The sequence below is a fragment of the Triturus cristatus genome, chromosome 7, assembly GCF_964204655.1.
Source record: "Triturus cristatus chromosome 7, aTriCri1.1, whole genome shotgun sequence".
In the NCBI taxonomy this organism is placed as follows: domain Eukaryota; kingdom Metazoa; phylum Chordata; class Amphibia; order Caudata; family Salamandridae; genus Triturus; species Triturus cristatus.
This window is the reverse complement of record NC_140590.1, coordinates 562,031,124-562,050,939: the sequence shown is the minus strand read 5'-3', so window position 1 is coordinate 562,050,939 and position 19,816 is coordinate 562,031,124. Positions and strand designations below refer to the sequence as shown.

The 19,816-nt window shown below is 44.4% G+C and overlaps 1 protein-coding gene across 1 annotated transcript in view; it reads left to right on the top strand.

The window, feature by feature from the left end:
* The first annotated feature begins 12,066 nt into the window (after window positions 1-12,066).
* Window positions 12,067-19,816, top strand: part of LOC146810124 (proton channel OTOP2-like) — a 228,097-nt gene continuing 220,347 nt past the window's right edge. The window contains exon 1 of the mRNA XM_085617071.1: window positions 12,067-12,219. The gene's annotated coding sequence lies outside the window, so the exon portion shown is untranslated. The remainder of the gene's footprint in view (window positions 12,220-19,816) is intronic.

The following is a 19,816-nucleotide window of genomic DNA, read 5'->3' as shown; positions in this document are numbered from 1 at the left end:
ACTGGACCTCAGTGCCGCCTTCGACACTGTGAATGATGACATCTTATGCCACAAAATGTCAGAGCTAGGGATAACCTCCACTGCTGTGACCTGGCTACACTCCTTTCTTTCTAGCCGCTCCTTCCGTGTCTGTGAGGGCAATACCACCTCGCCCAGCAAACCACTTAGTTGTCGGGTTCCTCAGGGCTCGTCCTTGAACCCCACACTATTTAACATTTACATGCTTCCCCTTGCAGAAATAATACGCCCTTTTGGCGTTCAAGTCGTGTCTTACGCCGACGACACGCAATTGGTGGTTACCCTGACTCATCCCTCCTCTTACTCCAGCGATCTCAGAGGCTGCATGGAAGCAGTATGCACCTGGATGAGCCAGTCCTACCTGAAGCTGAACGGCGACAAAACAGAGCTAATGGTGCTGGGTAACTCCCCCCAAAAATCCATCAACTCTCTGTGGCCGCCAGCTCTAGGCCCCGCACCCCCAGCCGTGAATTCCATCAAGAGCCTGGGCATCTGGCTGGACAACGCATTAACCTTCGGCCACCAAGCAACCAAACTAGCAGCCACCTGTATAGGTATTATGAGACTCATACGAAAGATCCTACCGCTCCTCCCTTTCAAGGCCAGACAGATCTTGGTCCAGGGTCTAATCCTCTCCCGGCTAGACTTCGGAAATGCCCTTTACCTAGGAGCCCCCGAATCTACCCTAAAAAAACTGCAGGTTATCCAAAACTGCGCGGCTCGTACTCACCTACGCATCCCCAGACGGCAATCAGTGAAATCTGAATTAAGAGCCCTTCACTGGCTGCCAGTAAAGGATAGAGTCAACTTTAAAAGCATGTGCATCGCCCACCGTGCTTACTGGAGGAAAGGAGCAACCCTGAATCACACCCTGATCACCACCTACCACCCCAAAAGGCAGCTGAGGTCGACCCTCGCCTTCCAAGTCATCATTCCTAGGTTCAAAAAAGAAAGAAGTGGAGGAAGAATGTTCTCAACAAACGCGGCCAGGCTCTGGAACTCCCTCCCACTCTCTATCCGATCTGAACCTAACATCCTGCTTTTCCGTAGAAAATTAAAAACCTTTTTCTTCAGGAGATAACCTCGACCCGCGCCACCCACTTGTATTCTGTTAAAGCGCTAGGACGCCTGCAGGTAGCTATCGCGCTATATAAAAATGTATTCCATTTATTCCATTAACATGACACTACAGATCGGAATGTTGTGGGACGATTCGGAAAGTGTTATATGAAATTAGCCTTTTGTTAGAACAATTTATAGTCTGTTGGGCACAGAGCTTGATGGTTATTTGGTAAAGGAATACGGAGGCATGGTTTTGTGTCCAGCGCTTTGTTTGGTACATCCCAGGAGCTGGCATTTTGTGGAAATAGGGATCAAACATAATCCTTTATCACCTGGATAAATTCTCAGGGACAGTTAGCCACAACAGACATCATGCTAGTCTTGGAAAATGAAAATGCACATCCCCAAGTAGAGTGCGCCTCTGCTTTCTGTGGCCATGAGTGCGTGCAATTCATTGAGTGTATGCAGCTAAACTCGGTTTCAAACATGACTGCTGCCTGCTCGACCCACTCTGCCCCTCCTTCCTCTTTTCAATTAGTTCCAGCATGAACCAATCACAGTTTTATATGTTGTGAGTTGCGTCATCATACACCCGATGGGAGGAACTATCAGGCGGGGCGTAGAGGCCTTTAGGATTTATTACACTCGATGAATGTTACCTGCATGGCCTGGTGCAGTCGGTTCAGTGGAGGGAGGGCAGCGCAGCTCTGAAGTGTGAACCAGGCCCGGTTCTAGAGGGTGGGCCGGGTGGACTAGGCCCACCCAAACATGATCCTGGCCCACCCAAACATGAGCCTGGCCCACCCAAACATGAGCCTTGGCCCTCGCAGTGAATCTGCCACCGATGTACAACAACAATAAAAACTGTTCAGACAACTGGTGATTTAGGAACCTGCTGCAGAGCAACCATTTGTCTGTTGGTAGTTTTTATATGCAGATAAACTGAATTATATGGCAATAGCTCAGTGGGTTACTACCTCTGTCACAGATATCCTTGTGTTACTTGCAGTTCAGAAGTTACTATCCTAACATAGGACAGTGACTTATGAACTGTCATCAAAGAGGTGCATACAAACTTCGCTTTTTTGTGTTATGATATAGTTAGAACTTCTCCATTCTTTCATTATTCTAATGTTACTAAAAATAATTGGTTTGGGCAGTTATACATTTTTATCAGCAAAGCCAACCCACAACCACTGCAGTACTCTTTAAATCATGAGTTTGTGCTTCTCTCGACCAAACCCCCATAAAATATATTGCCCACCAGTATGGATGACGTGATTTCTACACCTTGTAATCCTCATTGGCTTATGTGACATTCCCTGTAGACTGATTTATTGTCCCTGTATAATGTGTGCTGTTATGTAAAGTACTGTGACACCCTACCAGTAGCGGCCCGTGGAGGGAGTGCCGTGGTGCAGGGCGGGGGGTAGTAAACTCCGGCTCATGGCCGACCGGAGTAATGTAAACAAATAAATAAATAAAACAAATTTCATTGCGCGCGCTGAAACGCATTTGGTGTTTTAGCTCGCGCAACGGAATTTATTTTATTTATTTATTTGTTTACATTACTCCAGTTGGCCGTGAGCCGGAGTTTACTCCCCCGCCCCACCCCACCCCACTGCTCCGCGGCACTCCCTCCATGGGCCGCTACTGCACCCTACACTCATATGAGTAGCGCTATACAACGAATGGAATGGATATGAGAGAGGGGCAACGGAGAGATGAGGGGCACTAGTGGCGGGTGGCAGTGAGGGAATCCGAGGAAGAGGTAATGGGGTGGGGGGAGCTACGGAGAGATGAGGGGCACTAGTGGAGAGTGGCAGTGAGGGAATCCGAGGAGGAGGTCACGGGGTGGGGGGACTACAGAGAGATGAGTGGCACTAGTGGAGAGTGGCAGTGAGGGAAACCGAGGAGGAGGTCACGGGGTGGGGGGACTGCAGAAAGATGAGGGGCACTGGTGGAGGGTGGCAGTTAGGAAATCCGAGGAGGAGGTCACAAGGTGGGGGGAAACTACAGAGAGATGAGGGGCACTGGTGGAGGTTGGCAGTGAGGAAATCCGAGGAGGAAGTCATGGGTGGGGGCTATAGAGAAATGAGGGGCACTAGTGGAGGGTGGCAGTGAGGGAAGCCGAGGAGGAGGTTATGGGTTGGGGGGAACTACAAAGAGATGAGGGGCACTAGTGGAGGGTGGCAGTGAGGGACTCCGAGGAGGAGGTCACGGGTGGGGGGAACTACGGAGAGATGAGGGGCACTGGTGGAGGATGGCAGTTAGGGAATCCGAGGAGGAGGTCTGGGGTGGGGGGGAACTACTGAAAGATGAGGGGCACTGGTGGAGGGTGGCAGTGAGGGAAGCCGAGGAGGAGGTCACAGGGTGGGGGGGAACTACAGAGAGATGAGGGGCACTAGTGGAGGGTGGCAGTGAGGGAATCCAATCAGGGGGTCATGGGGTCAGGGGAACTACAGTGATGAGGCGCACTGGTGAAGGGTGGCAGTTAGGGAATCTGAAGAGGAGGCCATTGGGTGTGGGGGAGGTACGGAGAAATGAGGGGCACTGTAGAGGGTGGTAGTTAGGGAGTCTGAGGAGGAGGCCGTGAGGGGGAGTGGCTATGGAGAGATGAAGTGCACTGTTGGAGGGTGGTAGTTAAGTTATCTACAGAGAAAGAGGTCAAAAAGACTTTCGCACCAGCACTAAAGCCGGCCCCGTCATGGCCTTTCTGTTTCCGTTTATTTAATTAACAGTCAGGTGATTAGGACAACTGTGGAGCATACTTTAACAAGCATGCTAATTACATTTACTGCTATATTCAATGTTTCAAGTTTGAAGGTGATTTTACTATTGTTTTTTACTGGGAATAATGAAAGTGGAACTGAATGGTGGCTGATATGGGGCTGGTGCCCAAGGTCAGTTGTGAGATATGGAGAGGGGTGGTAGAAAAGTGGATAATCAAGCCTGTAAGGGATTGCGCTGCAGAGTCCGGGGTCAGGTGGAGGTAGTAATGAAGAGGGTTTCTCCCTGTAGGCTCGCCCAGAGGGAGCCCGAATAGAGTCACTTGCCTGATACTCGCACGTTAGAAATCTCCTCTTCCCATCAAAGGGACATTACATGGAAGAAAATCACTTTTTTGAGAGTGATAACATTTAGAAAGATTTGGAAAAGAGTGCGTTTTACTGGGCCTTGTAAGACTAAGGAGAGATAAAGGAGGGCCCAGAAGCAGGCCTGGCTAGACATATAAGCGATAGATCGGGCCAGCAGTGGCCCACCCGAATGTACCCTTGGCCCACCCAAATAAAAAATCCTGGAGCCGGGGCCTGGTGTGAACACTTGCTATTCTCAAGCTGTTTGTGGCAGAGCAAAATGTCTCTTTTTATTTTTTGCAGAGTTTCATATAGCGGGAACTTGACCCGAACCCAATCAGGTATCAGAGCGCTTTACGTAATGTTACATGAGAACACACATTCGTTTTTGTTAGGTACGGGGAGATTAGGTGATTTGCCCAGAATCACAGGAGTGTTCAGCGACTACCGAGACTCGAACCCAGTTCCCCAGGTTCGAGTTCGAGCACCCTAGCCGTTAGGCCAAATCCTCTCCCTACCAAGCTCACCTTGGACAAGGTTGATGTGAAAAACAAGAGAATTGTGATGAGCTTGGAGTTCAAAGTTTGGGGATGGGGCGTTTACCATTACACAACGAGTTTCTCACTGCCTAGGTAAGGTGACTCCGAGGCACAGTGCTCCAGTGTTGCTCTTGCCGTTGTCGTGAGACAACTAAAAATGTTGCCTCGCCAATATCAGGAATGACAACTACATATAAACCCTGCACCCATTATCACAAACTGGCTCCTTGCAGTATATACTTTGAAGGCAGAACAGGGGGATAGTTGCATGATTGCTATTTTAGGATTGTTCGCCCAGAGAAAATGAAGTGTGAAAATAAAACAAGAATATGGTCTGCTTCACACTTGTATGAAGGGTGTTCTCTCAGCTTAACTCTAGTCAACAACATTACGAATGACTTTTCAACCCCTCTAGAATAGCCACCATTTCTTGCATTACCACTACAAGGCATATATAAGAACTGTCAGTCCTCTGCAGCCCGTGTGGTATGTCTGTCGCTAACAGAAGGTGCCTACTACAGCACTGTGGTATGCTGTAAAAGCACTGCACTATATGGAGGCTGAAAAAAACCCACAGTCATGATTGTTTTAGAAAAGGCACAAAGCAAAACCCTGCCAAGATCAATATAAGATGAATTACTGCACACACAACCTAGAAAGCCTTCTTGGGAATTCAGCTCCCTAGGAAAATACACTTCTTGATAACTCAAGATACAGCTATTGACTGTAGTTGTGAAACGCCTTTCTTTGGTAGTGCCATCGAGGCCACTGTCTACACCAAAAGGTGCACCAAGTGGGACAGGAACCCAATGAGAAGCACCAGCCAGCTGTCCTGTAAAAAACCAATGGAATGTCCATAACAGCACCTGACAAGTTGATCTAGGATGACACCCACTGATTAGCGCAGAAAACTGAGCTAAAGAATTCCAGATACACATATCCAGAAAGGCAACAACAACACACCTTTGCAGTTTAAAGTCCTACAAACTCTCTAGAATGAGCAGCCACAGAAGACGAAGCAACCGTCCACCCCCACACTCACACCCACAAACAATAAGGTAAACTCAGAATTGCATCATCTGAACCTGCTAGTACAAAAAAAGCTTAAAGGGGTAATAGGAAACTCATTTTTATACCACCAAAAACTGTGTAATCCCATGCGAATTGCCAGTTACATTACAAATAACAATATGCACATTATAGCACAGATAAAGACTCAACGAAATAAATGTGTACAGGATACTGAATTGGAAGCACAAAGCAAAATGAAATGATGGTGGATGATACATAGGAGTGACGCCATTCTTTTTGGTTATTCGTTTTTAGGTCTCGGCTCAAAGGCTGCGCTTGCGCAGTCTCGGTCCGAGAATTAATGACTTGGAGAAGAGGGGCTTGAACCCGCCCCTCTTCTCCCCTGTTCTCCATTGGCTGGCCTCTTGAATGCTTGCCAGCCATTGGAGAAGAGGTCCGTCACTCCGAACAGGCCCCGTCCTTTTCGGATTCGGGGGCGTGTTTTTTCCAACTTTTCTAATTATCTCCTCCAGCCAATGGCAAGAGGAGAGAAAAGGAAAACACGCCCCCGAATTCGAAACCGCCGCTGCCTTTCTCCGAGGCATTTCTGGCTGACCTCGGAGAAAGGCGGTGGTGTCTTCCGGTGCCCTCGGCTTGTTTACTGTTGGGCCCTGTGTTAGACTTGCATTACTCTAGTAGGAGACTTATTAGGGTTTTCCAGAAACTTTGCGCGTTTTATCAAATTAACAAAATATTTGTTTTTACATGCGGAAGAGGTGGTCCCCAAACGGGTTTTGTGGGAGAAAACCGAGCGCTTTATCCTTAATTACAGTTCAACATTTAGTGGGAGAAATAGCCGTCAAAGTTGTTTTTGCGGTAAAGACTTTTCCACTGTCATAATGGGAAAATAAATGATTTTACAAACATTTCAACTTTGATAACGTGTAAAAATCCGGAACTTGTCTCCATTGAGGGTGGAATGAAAATGTTGACCCTCCCTTGCATGGCCTCACAACAAAGATTAACCAGTGACTGCCCGGGGGATCTCAGATTCACTCCGTCTGTCTTTTATCGTGTTCCCAAAAAATAGCATCGAAAGGAAATTACTCAAAAGTTAAAAATGAGTAGCGATTTTTAGATGTTATACTTGTATTTTAATTGTGTAAGACACTTCGTGTCCTTCACAGTAGATAATATCTGTATGCTTCAAGGGCAGCAGTTACTAAGATAGAAATAAGGGCTCCGAGGAAGAGGCCGCTCTCGCCCAGAGTTTGTAAGAAACTTTATTAAGGCTGCGCTCTTTTAATGATGAAGAAGTAATGAATTGTGTCCCCCCCCCGCAGCGATGGATTGCGCAAAATTAAAATATCGGACCCAAAGGAGACTGTTAGGGAGTTAATCCGAATCTTTTTAATTTTAATTTTTCTTTAAACATCGTGTATGTGACTGACAGCGATGGTGAAACTGTTCATAACTGAGACACCATCGTTTAAAAAATAGCCATTTTAGTTAAATAAGCGATGCCAAGGAGAGGCTCCTCCAGAGAACGAGTGCTTTTAGGATTATTAAATGTGAGGGGGACCGCCTGGTGGGAGGGGCTGATCGGAGTAAAAAGAAAAACATATATACATGCTAGACTCAGTCTATCTATCTAACTATCTATCCATTTGTCTGTCTGTCTATCTATTGAACTTTCTGCGAAATGAGTTTTGACTAGCCTCCCAAGTCAGGCAGCCGTATGGATGAGGAATCATTTAATATGTCTATATATGAATTCCCACGAGCCCATGAGACTGGGCGGAAAACATAGTCACCTCACAGCCATCTCCACCCCCCAAATGTCGGCTTCTCTTCTCCACTCTCTCTTCTAATACACCCGCTTTGCCACCCTGTGTTATAGTGAACCCGGGAGGGAGGGATGTTTACAGAAATATTAAAACCATTATTTAGAAGTGTGATAAGATGGCAGCACACGCGAGGCTGTGCAACACACGCCGTGCCAGGACCGGCTGGGACCTTCTCAGACGAAAACAGGAGAAGTCATGAGGACCCGTGTCCTTCCGAATAGAATTATTTATATGAATATATGTTTACTATAAAAAAAGCTAAAAAGTGGAATTCGTTTTCTTAAATCTCCGACGAGTAGCAGGCAGAAAGGTTGGACTCAAGCGGGTTTCGACTGTTCCCCTTGACAAGAGCAATAAATAAACGACACAAAAGTAACAGAAAAATAAAACATTTTAAAAACAGTAAAATAAATGTTGAACGCGACATTTCAAATGAGAGCGTTTCTCCGGAGAGGCGAGCGCTCTGGGACCTGCCGCCTTTTGCTAGCGCCGTAACTCCCCCCGCCCCCCCGTCTTTTCATTTATAGTTTACTAACGAAAGCGATTGGAAATATTAAATGGGGTCTGTGTCTGGTTTTATCAATAGTCCTTTTTTGTAACACGTTTTGTTTTGTGAATGCGTAGACGTGTTTAGAAAATTAAAAGGTGACCCTTTTTTTTTACATTTTTTCTCGAGTTCCAGCCGGAACGCCGCGGTAGTTTGAGACCCGACCACTGATGTAAGGAAGTTCTAGCTTGTGAAAGGTCAAAATAGAGATTTCTGATTTTGTTTTTCTTGCTTAAAGGAGTCACTGGCACCGGTTTAAACAAGCATTTACAATGCTACGGTCTCGGCATTGTTAAAGTTAGAGCTATTGGCATTGCTCGTGACAATGCCGTTTCTTTAAATGTTTTAAAAACAAAAACATAAACAAAAATAATGTCATGAGCAATGCCAATAGCTCTAACTTTACCAATGCCGAGACCATTGCATTGTAAATGCTTGTTATAGACCTCTTTGTGTGGGGTAGACAGGATTTCAGCAATTGGATTACAGAGGCCGCATCAGCCTTATTTTTTAGTTTTCAGACTTGTAAAGACGCACTAAAATGGCTGACACAATGGGTATGCATGACGCAGAGGCCCTACATTTTTCAAGTCTCACCAACACGTATGAACTCGGCCTTGTCTTAACTGTAGAACACAGCACGCTTCCAGATATTGAGCACACAAATTGTTTCATCATTTTAAAACTTGGTAACACAATCCACATAAATACACTTCACGCCTTGCCACATAATTTCAATCAGCATAATTTCACTGGGCCCCACACACTTCCACGCCACACAGTTCAACTCTTCACATTTCCATTCAACACCACATAACACAGCAAACCACATAAATCAACACATCACATACATCCAACCAACAAAAGTCCACATCATGCCACAAAATTCAACAGCATACCACATAATTAAACTCCACTACATACTACTCCACAACGTAAATAATATCCTTTCACAGTATTCTAGCATACTCAATACCACATAATTACTATCCGCATAATTCCACTGCACACAATGCCACTTAATTCCACTACAAAAAATCACTCCAGACAATTTCAATTCAACCTACATAATTCCACTCCACACTACATACATCCACTCCACTACAAACCAAAACACATGCGTAAAACACATTGTGATTTACAATGCCAATAGCTCTAACTCTCACAAATGCAAGACCTATTGCAGTTGTTAACAGTGCAAGAGAACACACAATAGGAGGACTGGCTTTGAATCTAATCGTCTTGGACACTGAATTGGATTCCATGACAATGAAGATTGCGGTGAGCTACCCAGGACAGACTGTGGGCTTTGGCTAGCAGGTGAGAAATATGAAACAAAGTGAGCTGAAAAACGTGCACTTTTTTGGGAGTACCAGGACTTTGTGTGCAAGGCCATGGTGCTGGCTCGGCTACTGGTTGATGTCTGGTTATGGCTACAGCAGGTGTTATGAAATCTAACAAGAAAGCAGGGCTCAAGTCCTGGGGGGTCCAACCAAGTTAGGTGGTGTGCAAGGGAAATCATGACATGTGCTATCACAGCACATGATGTCACGACGCACGACATTGCACGTGACATCACAGGAAGTGACATTAAAAGAAGTGATATCACATATTAAGACCGCGCACCTATGTTTATCAGGTATGAGTACATTTAAGCGCATTATGAGATTTAACAAATGAGATTTGGCGTCAGGGTTGTGCCAAAAAAGTGGCGCTATACCAATGCAAAATCTGGTCCTCAACTAATGCATTTTTTTACTCTGCCACAAAGAAATTGGCAACAAGGAGAAGCATGGCAGTAGATCTGTTCTGCTTAATTGGTTGTGAAGTCTACATCTTAAAATATTTTATGGGGTTAAGGTATCTGCTGCAGAGGTGCCCAGTAAATCTCAGGTAATAATAATGGTGAGATAACTGGAGGTGAATACATTTGTTGGAGAGATCTGTGTTTTGTGAAGTCCCAGATTTGAATCAAAGTAGTATAAGGTAATGTGTCTCCTGCAAAAAAAGCACATCACGTAACATGCAGAAGACAGATTTGTATTTTATGTAACCAGGTAAGTGGGTTACTGCTTTTAATAAAGAGATCCTTTTGTTACCTGCAGTTCATAAATAGTAATCCTTGTAATATAGCACAGTGAGCTATGAAGGACGTGACTCATTCACCTTGTAACCCTGTCTCATGTAACTTATCTTGTACACTGATTCACACACTTACATAATTTATTGTCAATGTATGAGTATGTTACTAACACCAAAGAGTGGTACGTGGTGTTTACGGCGGGTCACCAACGAGTTGCACAACCTCATGCACCACTTGTATTCCAATTAATACTCGTAATCAAAATTATTTTAAATGTTCCATCCATTTTATTTAATTTCCATATGTTTACCACACTTGTCCATCATGTCAAAGGTGCAAAGTTTCAAAGTTTTTTGCGTTTTAATTGCTCAAGAATTGCCCATCCGGGCCTATTCGCAGGCATATAACGAAACTTGATTCATCCAAGTCAGCAAGATACATTTTCACCCAATGCATTTCGGTCTGTTACGACCTTCGTCAGGAGTATCTGTGATGTTTAAAAATATACGTAAAGTACACATAGTGATTGCATTGGGTGAAAATGTATCTTGCTGACTTGGATAAATCGAGTTTCGTTATATGCCTGCGAATAGGCCAAGATGGCAATTCTTGAGCAATTAAAACGCAAAAAACGTTGAAACTTCGTACCTTTGACGTGATGGACAATTGCGGTTAACATATGGAAATGAAATAAAATGGATGGAACATTTGAAATAATTTTGATTACGAGTATTAATTGGAATACAAGTGGTGCATGAGGCTGTGCAACTTGTTGGTGACCCGCAAACAGCGCGTCACCACTCTTTGATGGTTTCCAAATGCGCATTGGGGACGGAGCGCATAAATCGAGTGCTGCACGCTAAACAACAAAAAAGGAATACATATGAACTTTACAAATAAAGACAGGGTGTGCTTCAGGTCATCTACAAGTATGTACTAACACTCCGCAGTGGGATGCATAGCACTACAAAAGAATTTTTAAAAAGTGCTATTAAATTGTTATTTGTGTAAATACTGGGGCAGACCAACACATCTAACATTCTTACAGTGCATACACTTACTGAACAAAGTTAAAAGCACGCCTCGCTTAGGTACCTGTGAAAAGATAACATACAAGCTGTGTGCCTTTGTTTCCCCTCCATTGTATTTACATTTAAGTGTGAGGTTCCAGGCCACCTCCAGTCAGGATATTCAAACTAAAGGAGGCTGATGGCCCCTTAACTTTATCTTTGGCACTCTGTAGGTGGAAAAAAACTCACTCGCTGCCTGCACATTGCTGCCGAGAATGGAAAGCAGACAACGTGTAGGCGCTGATGAACGTGTGTGTCACGGTGTCTGAAAATGACACCAGCACAAGTGTAGTATATTTCTGTGGGGCCCAACTTCTTGTCAGGGTGGCTGGCGCCCACCCTGTGAAAATAATGGGTGGACGCTGTGTACGTGTGTGTACCCTGGCTTGTGCCTTGCGAGAAAGCTGAATTACACAGGCATGAAGATGGGTGTGGACGATTAGAACGCACTCTTTGAAGAATTCAATGTAGAGTGCATGTGGCTGGGTGAGGATGTGAGACAGTGGCAGAGTGAGATATATTCTGACGTAGAAAAGCCAGAGATTTGGACTTTACTGGGGCAGACATTGGTGTGGCTTGAGATAAGAAAGCAGAGCACAGTTTTCCTTGAAAGAATTCTTGTGATTGTGGTAATGCCCTTGCGAGGAAAGCAGTGAGCAAACAAGAAAGTGGTGTTTGCAGTTGATAACAGGCTGCTGTACGTGGGATAAACAGAATGTCAGAGTAGGACAAATGGGCGGGTAGTGTATTGCAGACGATAGTGCTGAGATATTTGCATTCAATCTAGTTTTTCATGCAGCGACAGTGTAATATCCGCCGCGTTATGTCGGCGGCAATAGGCAAGAGTTTGTGGGACGGTTCCTGTGCCGAAAGCAGAGACTACCCTGGCCAGAGGGGAGCTGTGGTGAATGGGAGTCTGACTGCAAGACAGCTGATCGACTCATCGCTGGCTTCCAGCACAATAGGTACTTACCGTCTGGCTTGGAATATCTTTATGGCGAGACTGTGGGTGGAGGACTTGGAATTTAACCTGTTGGCCTTGATAAGCAGAGCCCTAGCACCAGCCATGGTATCAGGGAAGTTGGGGAAGAAAGCTTTCCATGTAAGAGTGTTCTGGGGATGCTGGGGGGAGACGTGCAGAAGACTGTCAGAAGGGTGAGCCAGGATTAGATGGAGACCGGTGGGATGGGTGGACACCAATAATGGTGGGTATTCTAGTGTGGAGGGAGCAGTGTTTAGTGTGTAAAAGAATGAGTATCAGTGACCAAAGCTCTGCTCAGAAGCCTGCGTCTGGTGCAATTAAATGTCAGCGCGCCAGACACTAGGGCTGGGTAGTCTTGGCCCCAAGCCTCTGTAATCCCTACTAGGCAATGCCTGTCCATTTATCCCTTTGTGGCGGTTATTCTATCTTTCCGTTTTTCCTTCTTTCCCGTTTGTGTGTTTTTCCCTCTCTTTCTCCAGATCAATATCTTTTTAGGGAAAACAAGAGCCAGTCCCCAGAAATGAGTGCCGGTGGGCACCACTGGCAACCACTGGCTCAAATTGAGAACTGGGATTTAGGAGACATTGGTCTGGGTATGCCTGTCCAATTGGGAAAAGGGTTATTTAAGGCCTTTTTTTACCACAATGTTTTTTTGGGGTTCGGAGGGTGTCATTGCTGGTTGGGATTAAAGGCCTACCCTGGTAGGTGTTGGAGGATGTAGAGTTTGGAAACGAGACGGTGTGATTTTGGATTGAGAAGAGTAAGACTGACAAGAGGGGGAAACGAATGGCCGTGCTGTTGGTTCATTGCGGAACAGAGTGTTGCACCCACTTGGGTAAAAGAGAGGACTGTATTTCATGCACAAGGATGGGGCACTAGTAAAAAGTGGTCAGGTGCTAACTATATCAAGCAGTGCCAGAGTAGTTGTGGTTTACACCTGCATTGCTTTTGCACCTACTCATTCCATACTGAGGCACCCATGGAGGCCGTGAGCATAGGCATGAGCAGAATGGAAGAAATGGAGATATGGCGGTCAGCTAGATTCTAATTGGATTTCCAGGATGAGCAAGGGCTACCATCATGATACCAGTTGCTAGCTTTGTTGCAATTACAGATGTCTTGCATGAGATGGAGGGGCCGCTAGAAATCTAAATTTACACCAATTCAATTGCGAAGTGGTCAGGTAAGCACACTAATGGAAGACATAATGGCAGGCAAATTTGTTTATTGTTGAAGAAATTGGTGGTCTCTACCGTAGCGAGAACTGTATGTAGACCCTAGGATTATAGTGATGTGGGGCAACCCATGTGTGCTGATAATACATAAATCGGTGACCGATCATCATAATGTTTAAAATGGGCCTGTTGAGAATTAATCAAAAATGGCTTCGGGTTGAGATCGAAAGGGCTAGGTTCCTCCCGAGATAAATGTTCAAAGGGTCAAGAAAACTGCTGATGGTTAACAGGCCAAGAAAACGAATAAACTGAGAAGTTACCAGTTTTTGCAGAAAGAGGGGATAGTGCATATAATGTATGAGGACATTGTTTTGGGAAAGCCACATTTGTTTCACGGGACAGAGTTCATTTGTCATTTCTTAGTATTGAAACTTACAGGATGTGTATGATAGAATTTGTGGACCTCTTTGTCCGATCTAGGAGAACGACAGAGAGGTAGAGGGGAAAAATAAAAATCAATTGTGCTGTGTTGTCACATATTGGGGAAAATCATCTAAGGCTAGCTATCAAAGTTAAGATGAGGTTATAAACTGGCTGTTACTGAATAAAGTAGAAGGGTACAAGGAAGGCAACAGTGGGCAGATGGATGTTCAGGTTACATTCAAGACCAATAGCATTAGGTAACAGCTACTATTCAATTGATTATTGATAATAAAAAGTGGATGGAGGTGGCAAACGGATAGGTCGACCTCCCTTTTAGAAAGATGATCAAGCTGATTGATAAAGGTGAAGTCTAAACAAGGACAAGCAACAAGCCAGAGTCCATTAAATGTTAAATAATGTTGAAAACCTATGGTACGCCTCAATAAAGTGACCTTTTTAGGCCTTGGATTAAGACAATTTTAGATGTCAGTTAAGCAGGCTTATTGTTTCCAATATATTACATATACATAGAGTGGGCTTTGGGTCAGCCCCTTGCTCATGGTTTGATGGGTTTGTGATCTATCTCAATTGTCCATTTGATGGCTTTTCCTATTTGTTTGTCTGTCCCAACCCGCAGCATTCTGATTGGATGGCTTGTATCCTTGCACTGCATCCTTAAAGGGACTATTTATAATTCTAGTTTTACTCTGTATGAGTGCGTTTCCTTCTTCTTGTCCCTCCTTTGACATCTCTGCGTGCTCCTTTCATTTTCCACTCCTCCTCCCAACTCCCTGCCCTGCACTCCATCATGCTTGTTTGCTTTTTTTAAAAATTGTCTTTCTTCTCCAGTGTTTGCTCCTTTCATTACCCTCCCTCCCTTCTCTCCCGCTCTCCAATGTTCTCCATCCTGCTCTCAGTCATTTATTTTTATTTTATATATTTTTTAGTATTGTTTGGCCCTCCACTCTTTTTAGGTCAAGCCTGGGCACTGCTCTGCAAGCTATGCTGTATTAAGGTATGGATTAGAAGCTCAGCCCATTTCCCACCCATCTCTTCAATTGGCTCCTGTTACTGTCCTTGTGAAATCGTTGCTTTTGATTCAAGAATAGGCTTGTTAGTACTGCCTTGTCTGCATTTGTAACCTCCCATGAGGACTGGACCTTTTACTTGTGTTGTTACTATGCAGCTTTTATTACCAGTTTGTGAGGACTATTAACGTAATTAACCGCTTGCGTGCTCATGACGAGCGCAGCTCGTCATGAGGCACGGTGGAGCTGTGCTCATGGCCAGCTGGGCTCGTCATAACGGCCGCGGCCCGCCCACGCGCGAATGATTCCCCGCCTGATTCCCCGGGGTCGTGACGAGCTCAGCTCGTCATAAGCACAGCTCCACTGTGCCTCATGACGAACTGGGTACGTCACGAGCACCGCGGCTCCGCGCGCGCCCCCCCTCCGCGCGCCGTGGGGGAATTACCCCCGCAGCGAAGGGGCTAATGGGTTCTTTGTTTAGCTGCAGAAGCAGGCACGATGTGCTGTTTGTGTTTTCCCAGCTTTTGAATTACATTTTTTTTGCTCTTGCGCCTCCTCACAATTAGTGAGCAGGCTTCAGCCTTGCCTGCCTGGTAGCAGAGCAGTGGAGATAGGCAAACGGAGAGGTAAGGCTGTTATGTTGCTATTGGGTGCCTATTTCCTATTTTCTAACCCGTAGATTGTGACCCCGCTATATACTGTTTGCCTTATTTCGCCCTGGCTAGTTTGTTCTTTTACATGCTTTTGTTTTATTTTTAAATCTGCAGATCATGATGTTGCTATTGTGCGTGTTTTTCTTAGTTCTAACCCATACACTATGAATTCACGACATGCTGTTTGCCTTTTGCGAGTCTCCCTGGGTTGTTTGTAGTTTTATATGCTTTGGTTTCCTTTTTTTATTTGGATATCGTGATGTTGCTATTGTGCGTACATTTCATTTTTCTAACCCATACACTGTGATGCCACCATATGCTCTTTGCCTACTGCAATTCTCCCTGAGTTGTTTGTACTTTTATATGCTTTTGTTTATTTTCTAACCTGTAGATCGTGATGTTGCTATTGTGCGCTTATTTCTAAATTTCCAACCCGTAGACTGTGATGCCATGAAAGTCATCATGTTTGCCTCTTATGGTATAGCTTCACACAATATAATTGCTATATATAATACTTCTTAATTTTAGCCGGAGTTTTCCAGAACTTTTGAGAGTATTTTAAAATTAAGAATTTTGCCCAAGATCACGCCAAAGCTTGAACTTTGTTCCCCAGCTGCAAAGTCATCATCTTTGCCGGCTCGCTATCTATAATGGGATTTCCATCAAAAATACTGTTTCATTTCAGCCAGAATTTCCACAGTATTTAATTAACTACCACTATTAGTTATCTACATTTATGATAATAATAATATCCTTTTTGCTTTCCTTACTAACACAATTTAAACCTATTTCGCATTTGTATAAACAACAATGCTTAATTTGCAGTGCTGTTTTCCGGGACGCACCACAGAAATTAATTATTAACAACATTGCTTAAACACCAAACTGCTTTTACATATATTGCAGTGCTTTTTACAAGCACCACTAAAGGAAATACAAATATTTGTTAAAAAATATAGGGGCATATCAACAACAACCGGCGATAATTATCTCTAAGCGCACTTAGCGCTAGAATAATTATCGCCGGCTAGCGTGAATTTTTATCGCTGAGATAGCGTGCTATTAGCAACGCTTATCTCAATAGCGATAAAAATCCTCACGCTAACAGGCTAACGTGAGATTATTGCTGGAAACCCAGCGAAAATCTCACGTTACCTTGTTGATAGGGACAGGCAAATTTAGCCATGATATCCTCCTTCCATAGGATATCATGGCTAAGTCTGAAAAATACCAGACGTAAAAAAGCAGCGTTAACCGCGGTTAGCGCTGCTTTTTTTGTCTCTAACAGGGTTAGCGACATTCTTGATAATAGGAGAAATGTCGCTTAGCGACATTTCTCCTATTATTTTACTCTGGAACGCCCCCTTTGCATCTCATTAGAGATGCAAGGGGAAGCGTAGAGTAAAAGGGTGCTAACATGCAAATTTGTATGTTAGCACCCTGTTGTTGATAGGGCGCTAGTTTTATCTCTCCTTTTTTGGCTTTTAAAGCCAAAAAAGCAGAGATAAAGCCCTTGTTGATATGCCCCTTAGTTTAATAATTTTGCTCAAAATCACAGGATGTTGTGCCTACGCCAAGATTCTAACTTTGTTTTTAAGCTTCAAAGCATCTACACATATTGCAGTGTTTTTTACAAGCACCACTAAAAGACGTAATAATTTCAATACAGAACTGAACATTAAGTAATTTGCCAGGATAACAGGATGTTGGTCCAACGCCAAGATTCAAACTTTGTCTTTTTTGTCCAAAGTCGCCACCTTTGGTTCCTATGCTATAGCTTTACATAAAAGCATTTCCATTTAAACTACTGCTTTATTTCAGCCGGTGTTTTCCAGAATTTTCTACAGTACATCAAGATTAAGGATTTTGCCCACAATCACAATCTGACACAGAAGATCAGCATTTGTTCCCCAGTTGCAAAGTTGCCATTTTTGCCTGCTATGCTATATAACAATGGTATTATTCGCCATTTTTGCATCCTATGCTATACATAGCTTTAGACAATAGCATTTCTATTTATACTACTGCTTAATTTTACTCCGTGTTTTCCACAACTTTCCACAGTATTAAAAAATTAAGGAGTTTAGCCAGGATCAATGCATTATATCTTAAAATGTTTATTATAATTAGAGTGCAGGTAGTGCTCGAACATCAAAGTAATATTTTGCTTCTAGCATCTAAAAATATTGCATTGCTTTTTAAAAGCACCACTTAACCAAATGTGATCTGTTCAAAAACTATAATTTAAGGAATTTGCTTAAGATCACAAGATGTTGGTCCTACGCCATCACTTTAACTTTGTTCCTTAGCTCCAAAGTAGCTATTTTTGTCTCCTGCGCAATAGCTGTACAAAATAGCATTTCCATGTATAGTACTGCTTAATTTTAGCAGATGTTTTCCAAAACTTTCCATGAAGATCAAGGATTTTGGCCCGGATCAATGCATTATAGCTTAATATTTTTATTGTAAGTAGGATGCAGGGAGTGCTCTAACAGCAAAATTATATTTTGCTTCTATTGCAAAAACTCCATGCAGCGTCCCTAACCCTTTATTCTATTTGTGCATATTTTTAATTTTTAAAACCTGTAGAACGTGATGCCACAGTATGCTGTTTGCCTTCTGCATTTTGACCTGGTTTGTTTGTACTTTAACATGCTTTTGTTTTATTTTCAAATCTGCAGATAGTGTTTTTTTTTCTAACCCATACAATGTGATGCCATGGCATGCTGTTTGCCTACAGCAATTCTCCATGAATTGTATGTACTTTTATATGCAGTTGTTTTAGTTTCAAGCGTGCATACAGTGATGTTGCTATTGTGCGCCTATTTCTTACTTCTAACCCATACACTTTGATGCCACCTCATGCTATTTGCCTTTTGCAAGTCTCCCTGGGTTGTTTGTAGTTTTCATGCTTTGTTTCTCTTTTTTATCTCCGAAATCGTAATATTGCTCTTGTGCGCGGATTTTAAAATTTTCTAACCATTCAAATGAGGTAGTAACAACATGCTGTTTGCTTTCTGCATTTTGCCCAGGTTTGTTTGTAGTTTTACATGCTTTTGTTTACAGACCCTTCACCACTCTCCGCACTTCCACGGCCACCGCCCCCATGCCGGACACCAGCACCACCGAAGCCCTGAAGTGCATCCTCCTCAACATACTCTCCCTACACAGACATGCCGTAGAGATCTGGGACGTACTCGACACCCTCTCGCCAGATGTTGCGTTCCTAACAGAAACCTGGACCAACGCCATCTCCGCCCCCAACATCGCCTTCACCATCCCTGATGGATACAAGATCTAGAGGAAAGACCACCCCAACCGCCCAGGAGGAGGGCTCGTCTTCACACAAGAGCTCCCTCCAACTCTCCACCTCCACCACAAACGTCTCATCCACCACCAAACACCTTCACTTCCAGATCCAGACCAAAACTAGAACCACCCTATGCGGCACCCTCGCATACAAGGCTCAGTACTATGAACAGCATTCACCATCACCGACCTCGTCGTACCCCACGCCATTGCCTACACAGACTACATACTCATTGGAGACTTCAACTTGCACCTCGACAACCTCAACGACCCCAACTCCTCTGCCCTTCTGGACAACCTCGCCAACCTCGGACTGCAACAGCTCGTCACCATCCCCACCCACAAGCCAGAACACACCCTCAATCCCATCTTCGCAGGAGGCAGCAACGTCCATTTCAGCCACACCTCGCAGCCACTCTGGATGGACCACCACTGCATTCACTTCCAAGTCAACAAACCCACCGCCCCCAAACTTACACCCCACCCACCACGAAGGAACTGGAGCAAGGTCACAGAGGAGCACTTCCACTCCACCCTCAACCGCCATGCTCCCACCACCCCAAATGATGCCAACCTTGCTGCCAAAGAACTACACAGATGGATCACCAACTGCGCAGACAAACTCGCACCCATTTGCATCCCCAACAGGCAGCGCCCCAGAAAGGCCACCTGGTTCACCATCTCAGATAATCCAGACGCACCTGCAGACGCCTCGAAAAGAAATGGAGGAACAGAAAATCTTCAGAAGACCGCACCACATACAAGAACGCCATGACAGAGCACCACCAACTCATCAGATCTACCAAAAAGACCTTCATCCAGAACAAGATAGCCACCAACTCCAGCAACTTGAAGAAACTTTTCAGCGTCATTCAAGAACTCACCAAACCCCCCAGCGAAGCCACGGACATCACCCCCTCCCAGGACCTCTGCAACAAGCTCAGCACCTACTTCCATCTGCAACACCACCCAACCCATCATCTCTGCCTGGA